The sequence below is a fragment of the Anomalospiza imberbis genome, chromosome 1 (assembly GCF_031753505.1).
Source record: "Anomalospiza imberbis isolate Cuckoo-Finch-1a 21T00152 chromosome 1, ASM3175350v1, whole genome shotgun sequence".
Taxonomy (NCBI): domain Eukaryota; kingdom Metazoa; phylum Chordata; class Aves; order Passeriformes; family Viduidae; genus Anomalospiza; species Anomalospiza imberbis.
Genome location: NC_089681.1, coordinates 129,401,345 through 129,423,905, shown reverse-complemented (window position 1 = coordinate 129,423,905; position 22,561 = coordinate 129,401,345). Strand labels below are relative to the sequence as shown.

General features: G+C 38.9%; 1 protein-coding gene across 1 annotated transcript in view; it reads left to right on the top strand.

The window, feature by feature from the left end:
• The window catches only part of CDK14 (cyclin dependent kinase 14), a 384,029-nt gene extending 368,985 nt beyond the window's left edge, over positions 1 to 15,044 (top strand). The window contains exons 15-16 of the transcript XR_011005641.1: positions 12,219 to 12,341; positions 13,992 to 15,044. The gene's annotated coding sequence lies outside the window, so the exon portion shown is untranslated. The remainder of the gene's footprint in view (positions 1 to 12,218; positions 12,342 to 13,991) is intronic.
• Positions 15,045 to 22,561: the final 7,517 nt, after the last annotated feature.

The window sequence follows — 22,561 nt, the reverse complement described above, 5'->3', positions numbered from 1 at the left end:
TGCTTTCATTTCTTGTACAAAGGCAACTTAAAAAAAAACAAAAAACCAAAAAAACCCAACCAAACAACAAACAAACAAACAAACAAAAACACCAAAAAAAACCAAACCAAACCAAACCAAACAAAACAAAAAAACCAAACCACAGAAAGTGAAAATCAAATAATTTAAAAAGAAGTTGCTGGTCAACAAAGAGGAGGAAACCTTCTTGCTCTAGTACTACTTTGCATCTCCATTGAAACACAAGACAGCAGCTGCCTTGGAGCTGCCTCCACAGCAAGGAAAGATATTCATCTACATTTAAAGATTCAGTGCACAGAAAGCAGAATGACGACATCTCCTCTCATTTCCATGCCCAGCAACATGCACTCCAACACACAGCTATGCTTCTTCTACAATATCCCTTTATTTTCCTTTATCTCTGCTTTTCTACCCCCTTCCTTCCTCAAGCCCCTCTTTGAGCTCCATATTTTCTCATGTTTAATTTGGAACTTATGTTCTTCAGTGAACAAATCCTTCTCCCTTTGTCTCTCATCAGAGCCTTCATTGCTTTACGTCCACTGGGAAGAACTGATCCAATTATCTCCCAAAATATATTTCAAGAGTCTGCAAGCCTGTCTTCACAGATAAACTAGAGAGCACCCCAACTGGTATAAATAGAGGACATAGCCTTTTCTGCTCCTTTCAGCAGTAGATGATGATTACTCAGTTTTGCTATAACATCAGTTGCTACCAGAGGGAACAGTATGCCCTACCATCCCCAATATTCAGTTATTATATGGTGATTGTTATTGTCTGTTATTTTATATTAAAGTAGCAATTAGCCCGCTCAGAACTTGATATCTCCTGTTCAAACAGAGAAGATGGTTTCACTCCCAGACTTCTCATGAACTAAATATAAGACAATAGAAAATAGATAAATACAGCAAGCAGCTCGGATAGCATGGGAAATGGTTATTGATGCAATGAGCCACAGCAATGCCTTGTTATAATTTCTGCAGGCTCCTTTCTGGCTCCAGAAGACAGAAACCTCTCTTGTTGGATTTTGTTTTGTTTGGAGAGTAACAGGCTCTCCCTTGGTCAGATCTATACTTTCCTTATACCTCTGCATCTGATTCGAGATCAGTGAATGTAGCAATGCACCCCTTCCTGGACGGGAGATACATTTTCCTTTAGCAGCAAACAGTGTCTTCAGCAAAATGTTGGCTAATTTCCTCTCAGTAGAAGTATTAGAGTAAATATAAAGCAGCCATGTCCCTAGACAGCAGTGTGCTCCACTCAAGCAACACCTCTTCAACAGTTTCTGATATCTCCCTTTTACTGTCATCATGAGTTCTGTAGACTGGGACAACACTGCTAGCACCCTAGTAGTCCTGCAAATGTACTTAGGGATAAAGCTGCCGAAGAACATCTTACTGCATGAATGTAATGGTGTGTCCATTTGCTCTACTTGGTCTCACATAATCCATCAAAATCTTCATGAATAGAAAAGGTTGAATCAGCCTTACTGATAGAAATTACATTCCCACTGTTATCTCCCTGACAAATCAACCACTTCACTGCTGAGAGGTCCATATTCCTTTGATTTACAAGGTGCTTGGTAAAATTGCACTTCCTGGGAAAGTAGAGGTTTAAAACCATTGGTCAGAGAAAGCATCCAGTCAGAGGCTCTGCTTGGTGTTTGCTTTTGGTTTGCTATTTGTATCACACCTCCTGCTCTATTAGAGAGGGAAGTGACAGAAGGAAAAAGAAAGCGAGGAATAGTTAAAAGGATGTGAATCGCATCTTCCTTTAAACACTCCTTATTAGGGAGGACATTGTTTAGTTGTTTATATTTTTCAGTTTTTCAAAAGGAAGGTGTTAAACTCTAGAGTACATTCAGTGCCAGGCACTGAAGTGACTGTTTCTCACCATCAGACAGATAAACTCAGAAACAAGGGAAGCAGACTGAAGGATCTCTGTAACCAAGCCTCCTAAGGACTGCTCAGATAAACATCTGCCACAATGGGGTTAACATCAGCAGCCTGGCTTTGGATCCAGGGACTGGACCTCTCCTTGTCCCTTCTGTGGTTACAATTGGGATAGTTCAATTAATATTGCTCCCCTGAATTCCCATGGCTACTTCTGTGTTCCTCACTTCATCCCTAGCCTTAGAACGCCTGATGTAGTTACTGTGTGCCATTGACATACTTTATGAAATAGAAAAGGAAGTCTTGGTAGTGAGAAAAGTGGTTTCTGCCAACACTGATTTTTTATCAAAATTAATGAAAGCTATTCTGTAAATAAATCCCCAGCTGCAGGTGATGTGAGTGAGGATTTTTCGGTGTGAGATGAGAAGGCTTCAGGAAGCCTCTTGGACAAGGTGAAGATAAATGCTTGGACATTGCCTGGCCCTTGCCATCCTCAGCAGCACAGGGCTGGCACATTCCAGCTTAATACTTGCTTCCCCAGCTGGGAAGAGCTGTTTGAGAAACAAATGGTTCTGGAAGTCCCATGCTCAGGACTGACATCCACACACACCCCTAGAAAATATTTGAAAAATATCGTGCTACCTTAGACTCAGCCCAGAAGTCAGGGTAGGGTGAAGTGGCTTAAATACTCTTTCCTTCTCTTCAGTAAAGAAGCAATAGGAGAGCATATGCTTCATGTAAGACATCCGCTGTTTCCTACCTTTCCTATTGCTTCTTTACTGTCCCCATCCATTTCCTGCCTGGGCTTCATATTTCACCTAGTCTTTGCCAGAAAACAGTTGAAGAAAAAGAGCAGGACTTCGGTGCCATTTGGTGCATTTTAGCTAAATATTCATTACAACTGAACAAAAGTTGTCCTTTTTAGAGTTGAATGATCTTTCATGTCTAACATCCATTTTAAGACATTGAAGTTGTGTTTCTCAAAATAATTTAAAAACCACTTAGGATGGCTTCACTGGCAGCCTTTCAGAAAAAAAAAAAAAAAGAAAGCTATTTGAATGTTTAGAGAAAGAGTTACATTTCCTGATCTGAATTTTTTTTCAGTCCTCATCACAAACTGTCATTTTTCTAACTCAGAAGTCTAGAGTAGTTTAACTATTTAAACAGTGTTTCATATATTCCATGGACAGCTGGTATAATAGCATGAATAGAGAGCAAAATCAACAGAAATTGATCCAGGTCCTAGTTTTATGACTTATCTCTCATCCACACCTGATTGTAAGAAGCCTCAAAACAGATCCTCTGGCACCACTTCAAAATAAATAAATGAAATTAGCTCTGTACCTTCTGTATTATTCTTATTTTACTAGTCTGATTTATAGAGAATAAAGTTTAAATTGCCTGGAGGAAATTACTAAGATTAAATTACTACTCAGGAAAACTATGGGATAGCAGCAGTCTCTTTGTTTGAAGTTTACACAGCAAAATGAAGTCCTGTACCATATCTAGGGGACTTTGAAGCCCAGAGCTGTTGCTAGCAAATGTTAGTGTTGTGAATCTGCTCTCTTCCACCTGGGTAAGATACTTCTTCCTTGGCTTTCTCACTCTTGTTTTTCCCCTGTCTCACCACAGATAAGCTTTGAGTACCCTACTGTGTCATGACCTCGATGGTAGAAGATGTTTGCATGGAGAACAGCAACCCCTGGACAGTTGCCAGCGATTGCCTTGTTTCTCGTCTCTCTGCCTTCTCCTCCCTGATTTCCAAAGAAGCCATCGCCTGCTGCCAAGCACCATCCTTTAGCTTTTTCATCCAGACCACTTAACAAAATATCTTCCTGTGGGGATTTACATGAGGAATTCTCTGGAGTGGGAATCAGGATAGCCCTTCAACCAGCCCCTCATGCCTGCATTTTGTGTTGCCACACTGGGCTGAAGACTTCAAAGCATGCTCAACCCTTTGCCTGTTCTCCTTGCCCTATCTTATTTTTGACCTTTCCCCTGAGAGACAGATCTGCTAGTGGTGAGGATGTAATTCAGATCATTTGGTCTCTTGGGATCCCCAGTAAGGGGAAGAATAACAATTCATCAGCAGCTTTCCTGATCTGCATAGAAAATTCAGGCTCCTTTTTTGCTGACCCTAGTGGCTTGCCACATACGGCTGTAAAACTTTATGCTCTTAAGCAAGAAAGACAGCTGGAATTTTCAGCCATAGACTGTCAAATGCCATATTCATAACACATTGGATTAAATGATAATAGCAGAATACTTATTTTAATAAGATATTTAAGACATTGAAATAGAAGCTTTTGCCAAACAAATACGTACGAATTCTACAGCATCAGAACAAGAGAACACATTGTTATTGGTAATTCAGCAGATCTGTCCTAGTAGTGCTACACACACAGTCATGACCTCAGATTCCAGTGAAAACCACCAGGCCATTCATCTGGAAACTGATGCTGAAAATCTGCCACTTCACGATGCCCTTATAGTGAGACATCACTTACCTTTCTCTCTTTTGCTTAGCAGGCCTAGTATATGCAAAAAGTAAAATTACTATGTGAATATGAACTGAAAAGGACTGGTTAGATCACTAAGCCCAGTTACTTGTTACTGCATTTGACCATTTAATAGATGCTCAGCCACAAAGGAGCCACAAAAATCTTGCCAGCTCCCTGTGACAACTTGCAGATCTATAGCAAAAGGTCCAAATGCATTGTTATACATCACAGAGACAGCTGGGGGATCAAGGTTTTTCACTGCTGAGTTCTGTTTTCATTAGCAGTTATGATGTTAGTTATTTGTCAGATGATCCTAACCATTCTACCACATTATCCTACAGATAAAGGCAGATAATTCAATCACCCCCACCAATCTGATTTTGGGGAAAATTCCTTTGCCACCCCAGATCTGTCAAGTGGCAGGTATAATCTTCTGGGTATACCTCAAAGGCACTCAAGATATTTATATTTCAGCAGAATCACCAATGTATCCTGTCCTGTGTCTGGTTGAGATCTATCTCTGATACTCCAGATGGGAGCCAAAAAAATCACAGCAGTGAAGTTGGTGGGAAGAAAGGAAATAAAAGGTCTTTATAAAGGCCAAGAAAAATGTGAGGCATGAGATTACATAGCTGGGGTGCAAATGATCACAATGAACAAATGCCTCCTTCTTTTGAAAACAAAGAACAAAAGGACTCATCACAAGTTTAAACTTCTTCTCAGCCTACCTCTCAGTCCCATTCAAAAAACTGTAAGACTCCATTTTACAACTCATTAGGGTTTTTGCATCTCTTGGCTGGTCAGGAGTTCAACTTGTCTCTGCTCATCAGTTTGAAAATACGTTCCCATAACCTGTGAGTCTGCTTTGCATTTTATTTGTTATACTCTTAAGCATAAGAAATTCTTTCTTTCACTCATTATACAGACACTGTACAACTTTCATGTCTTTAGCAGAATTTTCTTTCCTTCATCCATTTTTTTCCACAACGTGTTATGTTCCCAAGTGGGAGCGAATACCTGGCTGGTTTAATTGCATAAAGAAGCATTGTCACCTGTTTTATTTAGTGATCTGCTTCTAGAAAGGTGGATATATTCACACTGGAGGACCTTAGAGGCTGCTTAGGTGCTGTGACATAGCCTGTGCCCATAAGGATGATTGTTAAACAATGTCCAGCTGTTCCCATTCACACACACAATGGACACAGTCGGATGTGATGTGCAGGGGCTTGTCTCTCCCCATCTTTGAATCAGAGCAAGATGTTCACTGACCTTTCCACAAGTGACCTTCGGTCCTTAATCAGGAGGACATCATCCCTGAAAACTCATACAAGCTGACAAATAGCCACATTCACTGGCCGTAAGCGTAATAATGATAATTCAAATGTTCCACTCTGATTGCAAGTAAGAACTATGCATATGTAGGTAGATACAAATATTTCCCTAAAATAGTTTATAGAGTTAAAGAAATAGGACTTTAATTAAGTTCTAGCCCAGTTTAATTGCATTTTTATGCAGTTTTTATTTTGCATTTTTATGACATCATGTCTTTAGAAATGCGGTAACAATTTATAGAGGAACATTTTTTCATTCTTTTTTCATAATGCTGTGCATAAGACAAAACCAAATTTGAGCAGTTTTTTCAGTTGCTGTTAATAAAGGATAGAAAAGCCCAGTGTCTATGTAATAGCTTACAGCTGTTGAGAAGCTATTTCAGTCAGTCAGTGCATACACCACGTTTACAGTCTCCAAATACCTGTGGTCTAGCCACTTACTTCAGTCTGCTGATTATTTAGCTAGAATAATCTACCCTTAGCTCCTCCTTCCACCCCCTCCACCCCAACAAGAATCAAATGGAGAGCCCTTTTAAGAAATCCAGACCCAGATTCTGGGCACCCCTGTGGCCCCAGGCCAGAGCCTCCCCATAGCTTTGCTCTGCAGGTTTGGGCAGAGGGTGTTTGTCACAGCAGGTTCAGACCCTCTGGGGCCATGGGCTGGGGGAAGTGTCACCAGCAAAGTGATGGTTTTTGCTAGGTGGGGAGAGGTGGGTCCCCAGTGCTCAGCTGGGCGATCCCACACAGAGCCCAGCATGTCAAGTCTGGAGCTCACCCACCCAGCATGGGAGGGAGAAGAGGGAGCAATAGAGGGAGGTAGCATATTTTTTATATATAGATTTGTTTCTTTGTGGGCAACACACAATTATTATTTCCTCCCTTTTTTTTCCCCTGCTAAATTAGGGGAAATTTCATATCCTGATATGAATGCAGCCTAGCACTGTATGTTTGATTACTTAATTATTATTCTTTTATTTTACAAAAGATTATTTTCATTTAATTTGATCATAACCTCTAAAATTGCTTCATGCCTTTAATTGTAAGTTAGTCTCATTCCTGAAATGGAGCATGTCTTTCTAGCAAGCCCCACAGATCATTTTATATGCTTATTTCTGCCAATTATTATTTTTATGGGTTTTTTTAGGGAGGAGGTTCACTGTTTGCTTGGTGCAGGATATCATAAGGCTTTTTTTGAACCAATTTTTTTAATGAGCATTGGAACCAGTCTAGGAAACCATGATAGAAGGTAAATCCCTTTTAAACGAAAAATTATTACAGCTGACTTATCTGCTGGCTCTGCTGGGGTTGGTAGGGTTGTTATGCTTTTGTAAATGAATTGCTTTGAGATAATAATGTTTTCTACTTGCCTCTAAATTTTTCATCAGACAAATCAAGAAAAAGTTTGTATCATACAGATCTGTAACTGTAGCTGCTTTCCTGTCCTGTAGCTGCAAGGTAAAGATGAGATATGTTTTCATACTCAGAGAAAAAGGGTCAGAGTTAGAGGGGAAAAGGAGTATGAAAGTGCAAAGCCTTGGATATAAGTAGCTAGCCCCTAAAAATCAGGTGCTAACAAGACCTTCTTGACAACCACAGGGTTTTGTGCATAGCAGGGGAAAAGTTACAGCTGAAAGAAAAGGAACAGGCGAGGAATAGCATTGTACTGTATCTGACTGGGATTATAGCAGCTGAATGAGTCATTGTTATAAAATATGGGCAGCGGAGCATCCTTTCAAGTCTCTCAACACAGACTGAATGTGGTTTTGACCAAGATGACAAAATTCATTTTGATTGAATAGTTGTCCATATTTTTAAATGAAATGCATGTGGGGCCATTAGCTCAGCTCCTTGTCAAAGGCGGCTGCGCCGCAGCCCTGCCATATGTTTGGCAGTGTTTGAAGCACCTGGCATCCTCCAGAACAGACAGTCACATTTGAAGGGGGATAAATATTGAACCGTCTTGCAGCTTTCTCTTCCAACTCCAGGGTAGGTATTTTTTACATTTTAAAAAAATACATAGCACAATACAAAATGTTAGGTAAAAATTTATGTACATAAAGTGCTTTATAAAAGCAGAAAGGAAGAGTAGGACACAACTGGCAGGGATCCTGGACTCCTCCTGTGTCTGTGGAGAACAGGATGGGCAGGGACACAAATTTCTTTCTTTGTCTAAAGGCTTCAGGGACTGAAGAGTGCAAAAAATACAAATAATAATAAGTTCTTTTAGTATGGATTTATCACAGTATTATTAAAGCTAATATGCAGTTTCTCAGCCTGGAATAATCACTCCCACAAGTCCCATCCCTATCAAATTTTCTTCTCTTTAATACCATTAAGAAACTGATATGCTTAGCTGCATGCTGAGATCAGTCATGTCCTTTGGCTGAAAAATGAGCAAATTATTTTGTCGTCAAATAAGGTTTAAATGTTTGGTGACCCACGAATCTGAATTTCAAAAAATAAGAATATCACATGTCCTTATGCTTCTCTTGATGCCTTTCTGATGCTGGGCCATTTTTTGGGTTTAGATTTTTAAGTATTAACACAGATTTATGGTATGTTTTGTGGTTTAAAGAGCTATTGATTACATGGGGCACAGTTAGAGCAGTCTCAATTAGATCTACCACCGAAAGGTGAACTCAGAAAGGAATAGGTGAAAGCAAAGACTAGGACAATACTCACAGAACAGAAACCCCATCACATGACAGAATTAAAAAGGACTTTGTTGGTTTTATGTTGCAAAGGAAAGTCTTGGAGAAGGCACAATTTATTTCTCTAAGCATGTCTCCAGGAGCAAAAGGACATTTATTCTGAGGGGCACTACGACACATGGATATAAACCATATGAATACATTCACGTTGGACACGAAAAGGTCTGGCAGTGAAAGGAGCAAGAGTATCAGCTGGACTTCTAGGAAGTTACTGGGGCCTGAAACCACAGTTTGGAGCTACTTTTGGAGAACTGTATTCATGAAGTCTAATGATATGGTTGACTACAGTAGCCGGTAAATTACTTTAATGAGAAAAGAAAGTACTTTCTTTAATCACTTTATCAGTGTTCCCAATACCAAAAATTCTTCCAAAATAGATTGATAAGGAATACTGAGGGTTTCCTAACACACTTTCTGTCTGCTCATAGTGCAGCATTTATTCTTTTATTTTAAATACAGTGCAAAGGTGGAAATGAGCTGACTGTTTATGTTGTTTCACTCCTTCTGAGAATCATTTTCAGATCCCACTTGAATAATTTTTCTGCCTACAGCTGCTTCCACAAACATCTCAGTGGGTGTACTCCATCTAAGAAATCCTTGTGCTTCGGCCAAGATTTCTTTTCTATTCCAGCTCCCCACCTATTAAAGAAATTATAAGAAATGCATGGCAATAATGATTCAGAAAAGATGCTGTCCTTGGGATATAGGAGTTTCTGACAGTGTTTTGTCAGCTAATGTAAGAGGAACATAGCTATTTATCTTTCTAGACAGGTATTATTATTGTTCTGACTTTTTTGTTTATAGCATTAATCTTTGGTGATCCATATCCTACAGAGTGTTGAAAACCAAATGAGCCATTTTTTGTGCTGTATTTTTTATCCGAAAATATGCTAAGTGTTATAATGCAAATAAAAATCTGCTAAAATGAAGGAGTTGCACATAATCCACATAAACCATTTTTGATCCTGCTGTGCACTGATGAGCATTACCATGGGAAGATGTGTGTTGCCCACCTTGCTCACTGTGCCTGTCATGGGAGAGTCTGCAGGAATGCTGAAAAAACAGGACCAGGAAAGTGTAGGGATAACTGCATACTCATGTACTAGAACCAAGCACTACTAGAACCCCATAGAAGTGAAAATAAAACAAGGGTATGGTGATGTGATAAAAATACAACTCTGCCTATCAATGTTTCATTCATAAGAGGAGATTCAACCTCTGTGGAATTACACTGTGCATTGCAATGAAATTGCTGTTGCACTAACAAAAGCCAAGCAAGGTCATTATCTGCATTTCCAAGTATTTGAAAAATAAAATGGAATAGCCTTTTCATCTATATGTGTTATTTTTGTTCTTTAGAAACTGTAATAAAGCAGACTCAGACTGTTATTTTCTTGTCCTTATGGTACCAAAGAAGAAATACACCCTTTGAAAACACACCAAAATAAAAACAGCATGAAGGAGGAATTCCTGAGGCTGATAGTCTGTAAAAAGAGCTACCATCTGTGTTCAGGTGCCAGGAGAAAAAAAATACATGCCACACTGTCCTATCATCTCTGCTTAGGCTCCAAGCCTTAGCTGTACCAGCTCTGAATGTTTTGCATAATCCATATTTCACATGGATAGGTCAATAATCACGCCATATGGTATCATATGTATATATCAGATCACATTGTCTACTCCATAGCTGCTATGTAATGCATAAGGGTGCTGGTTTTGGTACAATAAATTACTAATACATTTAACTGAACATTTTCTCCATCATTTTTCCAAATCAGTACCTTTAAGGGAATTCAGGGGAGGTTTAGAAAAATGTGTACATTTTGCAAATAGTTTATGGGTTTCTCTGCTTAGATTCCTTAAAGGAATAGGTGGAGAATTTCTTCATTGTTTTGATTCAAGGTTTTTTGGTTTACAAAGAAAATGCTGATAAAGGCTGTGAACTTCTTCAGTAATTGTATGTAAGGCCTCAGATACCATCACCGTCTTGAACATTTTTGATTCCTGCTTCAAGGGTTGGCTTGCAGGATATCTGCCGCATCTCCCCAGCCACAGCACTGCTTTAGCCTTGTTCTACTATAGGGAAATTGCTACCCGGGCATGTTTGTATTGTTGCATGGGCATGGTGACCTTTGCTAGTAAATCATTTTGACTAGGCCAGATTGGGTTGAATGGCAAGGAACAAACATATGCATCTTTGTTTTCAATTTAGAAGACACAGCAATTTAGATAATTTAAAGTTTGGTTGTGGGAAAGCAGACTGTGTGTTTATATTTCATTATCCCAACTTTGGTGTATCTAGATTGTGGAATTTGGTTATAATACATTAAAATATACATATTTATTTACATTTATTTATTCACATTTATTTACACATTTGTATGTGTATGTTTATGTACATGTTCAGCAAAACTCATGCACAAACAGATGTGCATTACAAACATGGTAATAGTATAGCTCCATCATTAGGAAAACACAGGGACATCTATTCTAAGTCAGTATGTAGGTCCCTCTGAGATCTTTGGAGAGACACAGCCAGGTCCAGAGGGTGATCTATACTCATCAATTCAAAATGAGAGGTTGCCTGCTGAGAAATCCTATGTGACTAATTCAGAGCAAACATGTAACATTCAGAATGCTAAAGTTAGGGACAGGAAACCCAAACCAACTGTGATCCCTCTTTTATGGAGCTGACTGATCATGCACCACTTCTGGTTCCTACTCTTGTTTTTTGTGGTGGTGATAATAGTGATGGTGGATACCACCAAGTTAGAAAATATGTTTTCTACTTTAAATTAGAAAGTTTTGTGGTTTTTTAATGGTTATGGTAGTTATTAAAGAGTAAAGTGTTCATGTTGCCAATTCATCTTTTTCTGTTTGTTCAATTTTCTCCTTAAAAATGCCTTTGAAGCATATAATTGTATAAATGTGACTTGACCACTGAAATCACTGGCTGGACTTTAAAATCATGAGGGAAGAAGGTAAAAAAAAGAGAAGAATTCATGAGATCTACAGTAAAGAGAATTATTAATCTGCCAAAATATGCACCTCTGTTACTATTGGCTCTGTAAAAAACTGATTTCACATGTTATAATGTACCTCCTAAAACTGAAAAAATAGGAATGGGTGTGGAAACCTAAATTTGTACAGCATGTGAGCACTTCAATCTCTTAAGAAGACGTGTAGAATAAAATGCAAAATAGATATGGAAAAAAAATTGTAAACCCATAAGAGAATCAAAACTAAAACCCAAAAATAATGTGTCCTGGTTTAATGGTGAGATTTGGCAATAACACCTCTGATGGCTTCTGAAAGGAAAACTCAGATTCTTGGCTCAATGTGGAGCACAGATATTGCCTTGAATATAAATTTTCTCTCTGCCTTTCCCGTACATTTTGTGAGCCAAATTCCAGCGCTGTCTGGGAGAATGTTTGTATTTCTCTGCAGTGATGGTTTCAATCAATATTTCATGCTATAAGCAAGGAAAATAATTCTGATGAAGGTCTTTGCTTAAGTAAAACAAGTGGAGAACATGCTGTGTCTAATGCAGGCATGCTCCTGAGCTGCTGTAAAATAGCATGCAGTGCTTTGCAAAATTTGAAGGATGTGGTAAGTGCACTAAAATATGTGATAACTGCATTTTTGGAGATAGTAATAATCTGGTAAAAAAAATCCTTGACTAAGTTAGGGCCATTTTGCTGTTATCTTGGATGAGAGGGTTTAGGGCTATAGTAATTTGCAAGGCTAATCTAGTTCAGTGATCCGCAGGCTGTGACCTTTGACAACCCTCCTGGTGATGGGAAGAATAGAGCATCTGGATGCCAGGAAGATAAGAAGGTTGGGGAGGCATCTGGGTCTGCAAGAAAAAGCAACCAAACTCCATTCTGTGAGGTTAGTAAATAATTCTTTTGTTTAGGTAGATGATGGATAATTTGGACGCGTTAGCACCTCATTTTCGAAAGTTGTTCTTGAATTAATATGCTTCAGTTTCACAGAGGCCAAACTAAGAAACTGAGACAATTTTCATAGCTTCAAAGTGATATTGCTTTCCAAATTAGATAAACAGAACTTCCAAAAATTATGTCAACTATGTGTCAAGTTGGCATTAAAAAAGAGAAACACCCTATGTCAGTGTCATTGAAATAAACAAGTTAACAGCTAGTCGTAAAAGCCATGAAGGGAGTAATTTAGGAGAATATGAGTTCCTGACTCCGGAATTCCAGTTCTCTGACCCAAACAACAGCACTCCCACACACTGGGGAATGTGAGTATGAAATAAGCATGGGAGTGCCAAAGCTGGAAAGATGTATCAAAAAAGGCCAAAGACACAGGAAACTGCAGATTTGGATCTGAATTTAAAATTAACCACTGTGGCCTCTGTCTAAAATTAAGTCTGACTCCCCTGAGTTTTGGGTAGAGCTCAGCATCATATGACAGGGAATCATTGAAAAGAGACAAAAATGAAATGGCAATAGACACTCTGGATGGCAAGAGGGGCAGTGCTGGAGTTGAAAGATGCTGCTGAAGACAGGGATTGTTTTCAAGGATGCAGAGAAAGACTTGGAGAATTGAAAGGGGATGAATAAAGTGGAAAGAACTTATGTTTCATGATTCCATCAAAACATTGCTCAGCTTAAGAGATTAAAGCAGGTTTGGCGCACAACTGCTCTAAAATGAAAATATGGAAAATAAATGCTGCTTTTAATTTTGCAGAAATGAATCCCAGAGATTTTTCAGATATAATTGTAATTTTTTAACCAAGCTGCTCTATTCTGAAAGCACATACACCTCTCAGTCTCCCCAGGGAGATAAATTTATTCTTTAGTCTGGTTCCAATCTCAGGATAAAACAGAGATATGAGCTACAAGTTGCTTGTATGAACAACCTCAGGTCCAAACCTCTAGAGTTTTATCCATCACTGGTGATACACAGTCTTAAAACAAAACACTCAATCGTGTGTAAAAACAATTATTGACATTTATCACTGCTTTGGTATACGGACTTCACTGAGCTAATAGTAATAATGATGATGATGAGAAACTTAAAAAGATTTATGGAGGCCAAATACTTGTTCCTTTTTACTAAGGTCTTCAATGTATCTCTGCCATTTTTGTAAGCCATCATTTTTGTGAAAATTCTTTCTTAAAGGCTTTTTTTTAAACTTTGTTAATGGTCTTGGGATTAATACAGTTTATGAGATAGAAAATAATCTTTATGTTGCATTACAATTGGGGGTTCTTTGACGATTACTTGAAGAAGAAGCCAGCCTTCCCCTTGTTATTAGAAAGTATGTCCATCATGATTTCATGAAAGATGCATCTCGCTGTATAAAAAACAGTCAGATGAAGTGCTCTGGTTGCAGCTGTGATTTTAATGGGGAGTGACACACCCTCCAAAGTCAGAAAAAAATTAAAGAAAAGACTCTCCCAAATTCTTTTAAAGGTCAAATGTGTATTCAGGTTTGCAGTTGGAAGCCAAACACAGGAGGACATCTCCATGGAGTCTGGGAATTTTCCATTTGGAATCTCTATTTTACAGCAGATTCATCTCTCTGTAATGCAACTACAAGCAAACATTGACATGAATACCAAAGAGACAGGGAAGATCCAGGTCCATATCTGAAGTTTACATTTGCCTCATTTCTGGTCTCCTGATGGAGGGACAACCATAACACATGCAGTTCATAGATGATCTGGAGCCAGTGCTATGCCTTCCTCCTCTTTTTGCCCTTTCCCTCTTATTTTCTTTCATTCCAAGCCTGGCTGAAAGATATGACTCATGCTATGAAAACAGTGTATGTCATCAGATTTCTTAACAAATTTTCTTCCATGATTTATGGTCATGGAAAGGAGTTTGAAGTCATTCTGGAAGACATCCTCCTTAGTCCTTCCTTCAATCCTTTTGGAAGGCTTGGGATGGAAAAACTAGACCCTTGGGAAAAAAAATAAGAAAAATTCAGGAAAGTGTTTCTTTTAGAATAAAAATAGAGAAAAGGATGGAATAATGTCTAAAAATATGTAATTTCTGATTTATTTTATTGCTGCATTTACTGTTTCATTTCAGTGTTTAAAACCACATTCAACAATGAACAGTACTCCCAGTGAAATGATTAGGTATTTCCAGTGCATTTATTCTCTAACTAAACTTTCCAATGCTATGGCAACTATAATTGCAACATTTTTTGAGCCAAATTTATTGTTAGCATATACTACTTCACTGCATGTATTACATTACCATGAATGCATGTATGAGGACGTCATGTACATTGTCAAGCTTTTAATTTAGAAATATGGGGGTTTTGTATTAAAGCTCAAGATACCTACTATTTCAGACCTGTATGGTTAACATTTCCTTTAGTTTACAAGACAATATGGCAGTGCTCTCCAGTTTATTTTTCCACTGGTCTATTTCACACAGGAACTGTCAGAGAAAATTTCTCTTTTTTTTACAGGTAGAAAACCTCCCTTTAAAGCACTATCCTCTACCTAATTTAACTTTTAAAGTATATATTTGTATTTTCTACACACTTGTAGAAGCTATTGGTGTACTCCTCATCATTAAACCAAAATAAAATTATTTCTACCTGTATTTCAATCACTCCTCAAATTTTTCATTTTCAAAAAAAGAATGAAGAAAGTTTGGTGGGTTTTTTCCATGAGAATTTTATAACCCTAGCACATATAAGAACTCCAGGTGTCCCTCAGGGTCACAGTAGTTTATTCAGAAAGTTACCTGTTTATCTTTCAGGAGTCTTACAGTTATCTTTAAATACCATGTTACAACCAATTTCATTCACCATTACCCAAAAGCTATATAATTTGGGAAAAAACTCTACACCAGAACTTCAGTCATGACCAAATGTATTATATGTGATCTAGTAAGAACATTCTAATGATTCAGAGAGGAAGAACTGCATTTTGTAATGTTACAGAACGAGAAACCCAAATAAAGGACTGGAAGAAACATCACATAGAGGAGTTATCCTATAATACATTGACAGAATGGCTGGGCCTTTTGGCAGTGGAGTTACTGTTGAGCAGAACCAAGACAATAAACATATTTTCAAACTGTTTAAAACTTACATTAAAGCAGGTAGTCCTCAGAAATGAGGTCTTCCCTGGCAAATGCAGTCTACACTATTGAGGTATGACCACAATTGAGGCTGTTGTTTGGATTTTACAAAAATCCTTTATTGCTTTTCAATTAGTACATTATGGTGGGAGAGAAAGAAAAAGGTGCTACTTCAGGGGAAGAGCACATTCAGGACTACACTAATTGTTCTATGGAACAGTATTTTTCTCCTCACAAAAAAAAAAAAAAATTCTAAGTCTTCATTCTGCTACATAAAGGGCAAGCAGTTTTCTGAAAGATTCTCAGGTGTCAGAATTACCCCAAATGTATGCAGCAGGGCTGCTGCCTGTCAGTAAAATATTTGATGCAAAAGATTTATCTGTGTTTTTCAGTTTTTTATCCTGAACTTACAGAGGTATATTATGGATCAAGCAACTAATACCAGACCTTTGTGTTATGTCATGCAACATCCACTTGACAGCTCACTATTTCCCACTTAGTCAAGTTCCTTTGTCACATAAGTGGTGTTTGGGAAGAAAATGCTTTGCCAGTTTCAAAATCCCCAATCTAAACAAGCTTATACAGTGGTAGGGTTTAAAAGTATGTGTCCTATTCACATGCCATTCATTCTTTTCAGGTTTATTCCTAAGAGAGATCCTGCATTACACATACACACAGCTTGTGCTATATAACCTTTTCCAAGACCAGCTTCTGCAGCCCTGTCTGCTTGCTTTCTGTGTAGGTACCAAGTCCTCAGATTCACAAGCAATTGGCAGCCTTTCATGCCAACGTTCACAATTCCAGTTAAACTCTCAATTCTTTGTCACAATATATATGTCTCATTTAGATTATTCTCATCAAAATCTGCAGATGGAAGCTGCAGGTTATTTGCATGTGTTCTGAGGAATACAAGCAAGGATTTTTATTGTTACTCCTCAAGGTTTCTCCTCATCATTTTTCAGTGCCTCATACACTTTGTGTAGTGGTAAAGTGACAGTTGCTGAGCCGGGTTTTTAAAATGCATGTCTATCTGTCAGTTCCAATGTGTCTCACAGTGGTGTGCATTAACTTATCATGCTTGAAAGTACAAAAAGATTATGCTGCCGTGAAATGTTAACAAGGTCATACCATATACACACTAGCTCATTGCACTTTTCTTCCTTTCATTGCTCCTGTTAGGCATTATTCCATGTCATGCATAAATAATGCTGCTCTAGAGAGGAAGTCAGTGTACTTTATATTACTGGTGCTGCCATACCATTGAGACAGTCTGAACTTCTGGAGTGAGTGTCAGAACACGGCACTTGCTAAATTATTGGTACCTAGCCATCAAAGACAAGTACAGCGGATGAATACAGGTATTCATGAATAGATTACTTTCTGCTTTGCATCGCCACAGCAGCAGCCAAATGGAGGTAGTTTTCATAAAAATGAGGGCACATCACTGTCTGGCACCACGCATCCGATTTTACGGGACTTTTGTGCAGTCTGTCAGACTGTACTGGCCAAACCACATGGAAGGTCAGAAAAGCAGAACAAGTGGGCAATTTGTGCACCGAGGAAACATTTCACAAGCAGGAAGTTTCAGCTACTCTAACAAAGAGCCAGAAAGAAAGATTTTTCCCTCAATATGATTCTGCAGTGCTACGGTGAACGTGCCAGTGCATCTGCTGAAAGAGTTCAGCTCCTCCCTACTCCTCTGCTCCCAGAGATCACCAGCAGCGGGCTTGGACCTCTACAGAGTCCCAGCTCCAGGTTTTCCAGCTGATACCATTTGGTTTCTCTGAAATCTGTCTGTGTGGGCTATCTAGGCCTGCTGCCTGCTTCCCACCCTTTTTTATTCCCTCCAGATGGAAAACTGTGAATTTTAGGCTAGATATTCCTAGCAGGTGTTTGGTAAGGGATTCACTTTAGTCTTTGACCCGCAAATAAATTACCACCCACATGAAAATTTCAGATTTAATTGTAAGTAAATCTAATATAATCCATGAGCTTTTGCTTTAACGTCTGTCACAGTCTTTTTTTACCAGTGTACTTTTTCGCATCCATGTGCATTTATCAGGAAATCTTATTTTATCCAGGCCTTGGTTAAGTCAAAGTAAAGTTATCTATAGTAAATACTTTATTCCCATGGGTAGCGAACAGCAACAATGGTCAATCACAAATGGAGCCATAGAGGTCAGCAGAGCGTGAAGGGGAATAGGGAATTCATTTTTGTTAGTAGAGAACTAAACCGCCTGCTGTATTATTATGACTAATACCAGAAATACTGCTTGGTTTATTTCAGTTTTAATGGATATTTTTGCACAAGGAGACAGTCATTTTAGTTTACTGGATAATTATGAGAAAGGAAATCTAATGCAAAATCAGGTTCAAACCAATTGCAAGATTAATCAGTTTAAAGTACAGTTGCAGGTAATGCAGGTTCCCCACCACAAGCACATCTGTGTCCAGTCCTAGACCCCCTGAACTTGCTGTTATCACTATCCAGCAATGTTTGCTATTATAATGGCAAAGAAAAATTTCATGTTGACTTCATGAAATACAGATGAGTCACTTTGGCAATGTAATTTGTACAGTGTTTTGTGGTCTTTGTAACGAACTTTGATTCAATGTTTTAACACTGTGAGGCTTTAATAAATCTACAATTAACACGGACATGTAGAGAGTGACCTATTGTTCTATGTTAGGCTGCTAGCAATAACTGATATTTATAGTTCTCAGTTTGAAGAAGAAAAATGTCTGCTTCTGACTCCAGAAAGATGGAAATTCCTGGAATGGAAGACTGTGAAATAGGCAGCAACTCCTCTGGGTGTGGCATCCTTCTGTGGGATTTCATTTCTTCCCTGAGACCATGAGTTAAAGCCATTTTAAACTCAGGACTTTTATTTCATTGTAAATCCCAAGCACCAAATGATCCCCTCTGGGGTAAGCCAGAGAGTGAGAAATGAAGCAGGTGTTTTAGGAATCAAAGACCCTCAGTTCAGGAGAAACTATCACCTCATGAGGGCTCAGAGAAGAAGCAGCCACACTTTTCCTACTTGCCATAGATATCCTCATTGATACAAAGCAGACTCGTGTTGGGCTTGATCAGGAGATGCAGTTTTTGGGACTTTGTGTCTCATGAGCAGTGTTACAGTGGGACTGTGGTAGGAGTAGAACCCTGAAAGCCCAGGAGTATTTGGGATGAGGAATTTCTCATGAAAAGCAGACAAAGCAAAGCCACAGATTGAAGTTTGTCCTTCAGGCAAGCCATGAGACAGTTTAGTATGAAGCCTGGCAGTTTTCTGATGCGCCTTGGACTTCATTTTACTGCAAATTCTTCTTAGATGACTTCACATAAAACTCTTCAGCTTAGTTGGAGCTAACACTTTCAGATCAAAACCATTTCATCAAATCATTCTAGACCACCTCTACCACTGAGTCTATTTGCATTGTGTTACTCTGGGGGAGTCTCAATAAAAGCAGACTATCTAAGTTCACTTTAGTTTATAGTTTCTAGCATGTATGTTTGAAAAAGGAAACTTCTGTCCCCAGTACAATCCCAGTTTCAACATTTGTTTCATTTTGGGAAGTAATATTTAAAACTATGAACAAATTGGTTTAATTTGATTTGCATTTAGGTCACCAAGATATCAGAAAGGGACTTCAATTTTTCTATGAGATTGTTCAGATTTTGAAAAAATCTCCTCTGGAAAAGTACCAAAGGCTATTTTTTCTAGTTTCCAATGTAGTAGTTTTCTGCTACCCAGAGACTGCTAAAATTAATCCATACTTTCAAATCAGGAAATGTTATTCCTTCAATGAATTACCTATAAATAATTAAAGGCAAATACAAATTTTTGTCCTCTATCTTCTATTCATCCTTTCCATCTGAGCTCTTCAAATGTGCAACTTATCTTCTCCCATGGAGCAGCCATGGTGGTCCTATTAGATATTTTGTTTGGATGGGCAAGACCACAGCTGGGTCCTTAAAAAAAAACTTAAACAAGAGGATAAGAGATATGAACCTGAATTTCCCAGGACTCTCTGCATTCTGCATAAGTGATCTGTTTCAGGGTTTCCTCGGGGAGAACTCCACGTGTGACAATTGGACTAACCAAAAATAATGTTGGCACATGCAGACATGTACCATTACCAAAATAATTTGATCAGGAATGAAAAATCTTCTGTGTGCACTGTCACTTTTTACACAGTCACTGTTGCTTCACAAAGTTTTGCCTTGTATGTGACTTTCTACTCCTTGTCAGTTTTAACTGCAGGCCATTACTCCCTTGTTTTGTAAACTGTCATTTTACTTGATATATTTAACTAAAGGCTAAAGACGCTTGCCATTTCTGTAGTATGACTAATGCCTTTGGACTTGGACTTCCAGATAACCTCTGGAAATATATTAATTCTGTAGTTCCTACTGTGAAGAGGATTATTAGCAAAATGCAGAATTTCAGCTCTTTTACAAGGGGGAATTCAGCACATAGTCTGATATACTTATGACTTCTAGAAAGCAACAAAGCTTGGGAAGGTTTATTTTTTGTGGTGGAAGGGATGTTTGATTGCTCTTGAATACTTTTCATGTATTTTTAATAGTTAAAATTCAATATTCACTGAAGGATCAAAGCACAACAGGCCAAATATTACTCTCAGATGTGTATGTTTGGCTCATACTTTTCCTGGGATCATCTGAAATTTGAGGCACAGCCTTTTGCATTGGGCACTTTGTAACCAGGTGGAAATGAGGAGCTGCTGCTCCACTCAGCAGCAATATCCCCCTGGGCGCTCTCTCAGTGCACAACCTCGTACCAGTGGTACCACTGGGTTCACATGCAGCTCCCAAAGAGGCAGGAAACAGGGAGAAGAAAGGAGTGGACCTTTCTGGTGTATTGAGTTTCTTAGAACTGCCTCAGGCTCACAATCTCTCATGCTATCTCCTCGCAGCTTCTGCCAAAGCAGCTCCCCCTCATTTTTGCACCTTCCACATCCTCTCATTTCCCATCTTTTAATCTGACAACTTCACCTATTGTAATTGAGTCCCACAGTGCAATCCTGGTGGTGCCAGGCACTGGGGTGTCTAACCTCTGTCCTGGGCACTGAATGAGTCCCCCTTGTCCTGCCAGGCGGTGCAGGGGACCTGTGCCATGACAGCTGCCCGCAGGCCCAGCTCCCATACCCAACACATCCATCTGACAGGGGCTGCAGGGATTTCTGTTTGGGCTAAACACTGTTTTCCTACCATGCCAGTTAGTGCACGAGGTGCTTGCTGCATTTGCTGAGTGGGCTGCTCAGACACAACTGCCCCTTGTCAATCCCTCTGGATTGTTGCTGTATTGGCCCAGTGAGGCTCAGTGGTTAAAGATAACAAAGCCTGACTTTGAAGTCTATCAACCGGGGAATTCATCTGGGACAAAAAAGATAGGAACTTCACTTCTCCATCTTCCAGTGCATGTTTAAATGCATTTTATCTCTGTCACAAGTATTTTTGGAACCCGACTGACTCCAGATTTTCTTCTCTACTGTAAGCACGGGAATATAAAGTCATTGTGAGAGTCACTTCCTTTCCAATCAAAATAATTTTTTAATTTAACCATGCATGGTCAAGCAGCAAGAGCAATTTTCCATACATTTTTTCCAGATTAAGACATGGCCATGACTTTGTGCAGATCTTCATTCACATCCCCTAGAGCAGAAAGGAAATTGAACATGATTTCTCACATTCTAAGTCAGTGTACTAAATCTGTGGCTGTGAAGTGAAAGCAGGTATCCGCATGATGTTTAAGGAAATAATAAATTATACACCTAGAATTGGGAAGAGTAATGCTGAAAGGTTCTGCTTCTCTGGTTTTTGGACCATGGGTTTCTCCTTGTTGCATTGTCTCACATTAAATGCATTGTGAGAGGCCTGTCATCGAGACAGCAAATGCACTCAGTTCAAGGCTGCAAGTGCCAGTGCCAGAGAGGTGTTAACATTACTTTAAAAAGTCTTGTAGCATCCAGGTCCTCTCTGGGATGCTCTCATGAGTTGGGTTGGGTGAGCAAGTAAAGAATCTCTTTTTCACTTGTGAATTTTGAGGTCACCTAAAACTGTGCGCTGAGATAGCCAAAGCTCCAGCTTGAAATGGGCAACCAGTGGAGGGTGGGTGCCTCTCTGCTACTGCTGCTTGCTGGAGCAGGAGATGAGCACCAGGGAAGAATATGTCCTGCAACAGTAGCCCTACGGCCAGCCTTGCAGTCAGCATTTGGGAGTGATATGGGAATAATGGAGTGCGGAAAAGAAACTAGGCCAAATATTGAGCGAACATCTGGCATGGGTGCTTTCAAACCATCATCTGTGCTTCATTCTGCTTTCCAGCACACATCATTAACTTTTAATGTAAAGAGCAAACAAATGTGTTTGTGAGCAGGATGATTATCCTCCATACATTTTTTTTCCATCTCTAAACATGTTAATTATAGTTTACCCTAAAATACTCATTAATGTTAACATTCTAAGCAAATATTTCTGCAACTTGGAGAATCTCATGAGAACAGCTTGATTCTTTTCCAAGCATTTGAAGGGCTTGTGTTTATTACACCTAAATATTTATTATATGCACCCTGCTGCGCTGTCACCATTCCCAAATGTTCCCAAGGTGTTACTCTATACCATTCTTTTCCTCAGTTTCACAATAAGCCTGCCATTCAGGATCACTGTGCAAAGCAGATGGCTATTTTCATCTCCCAGATGAGGATACTATTTACTTTATTTGGAATAAAAACCCTTGTGAGGCGAGGAGAACATGCAGAAAATTGCCATAATTCAGGAACTGACTAAAATCAGTTTGTTTCATCACTGATACCAGGAATGGATTTTTTCAGCCTCTGTCTTATTGTGATCTCACCATCAGTGTACAAACACACAATTCCAGGATATAACACATTTCAACTATTATCAGTTGAAATCAGAAGAATTTTCACATTGGTTGTTCTGAAGTTAGTTTTGCCTAAGAAATCACATGCACAATCCTATTCTAAAAAGTGAACAAATTGTATACTCAAGCACCAAA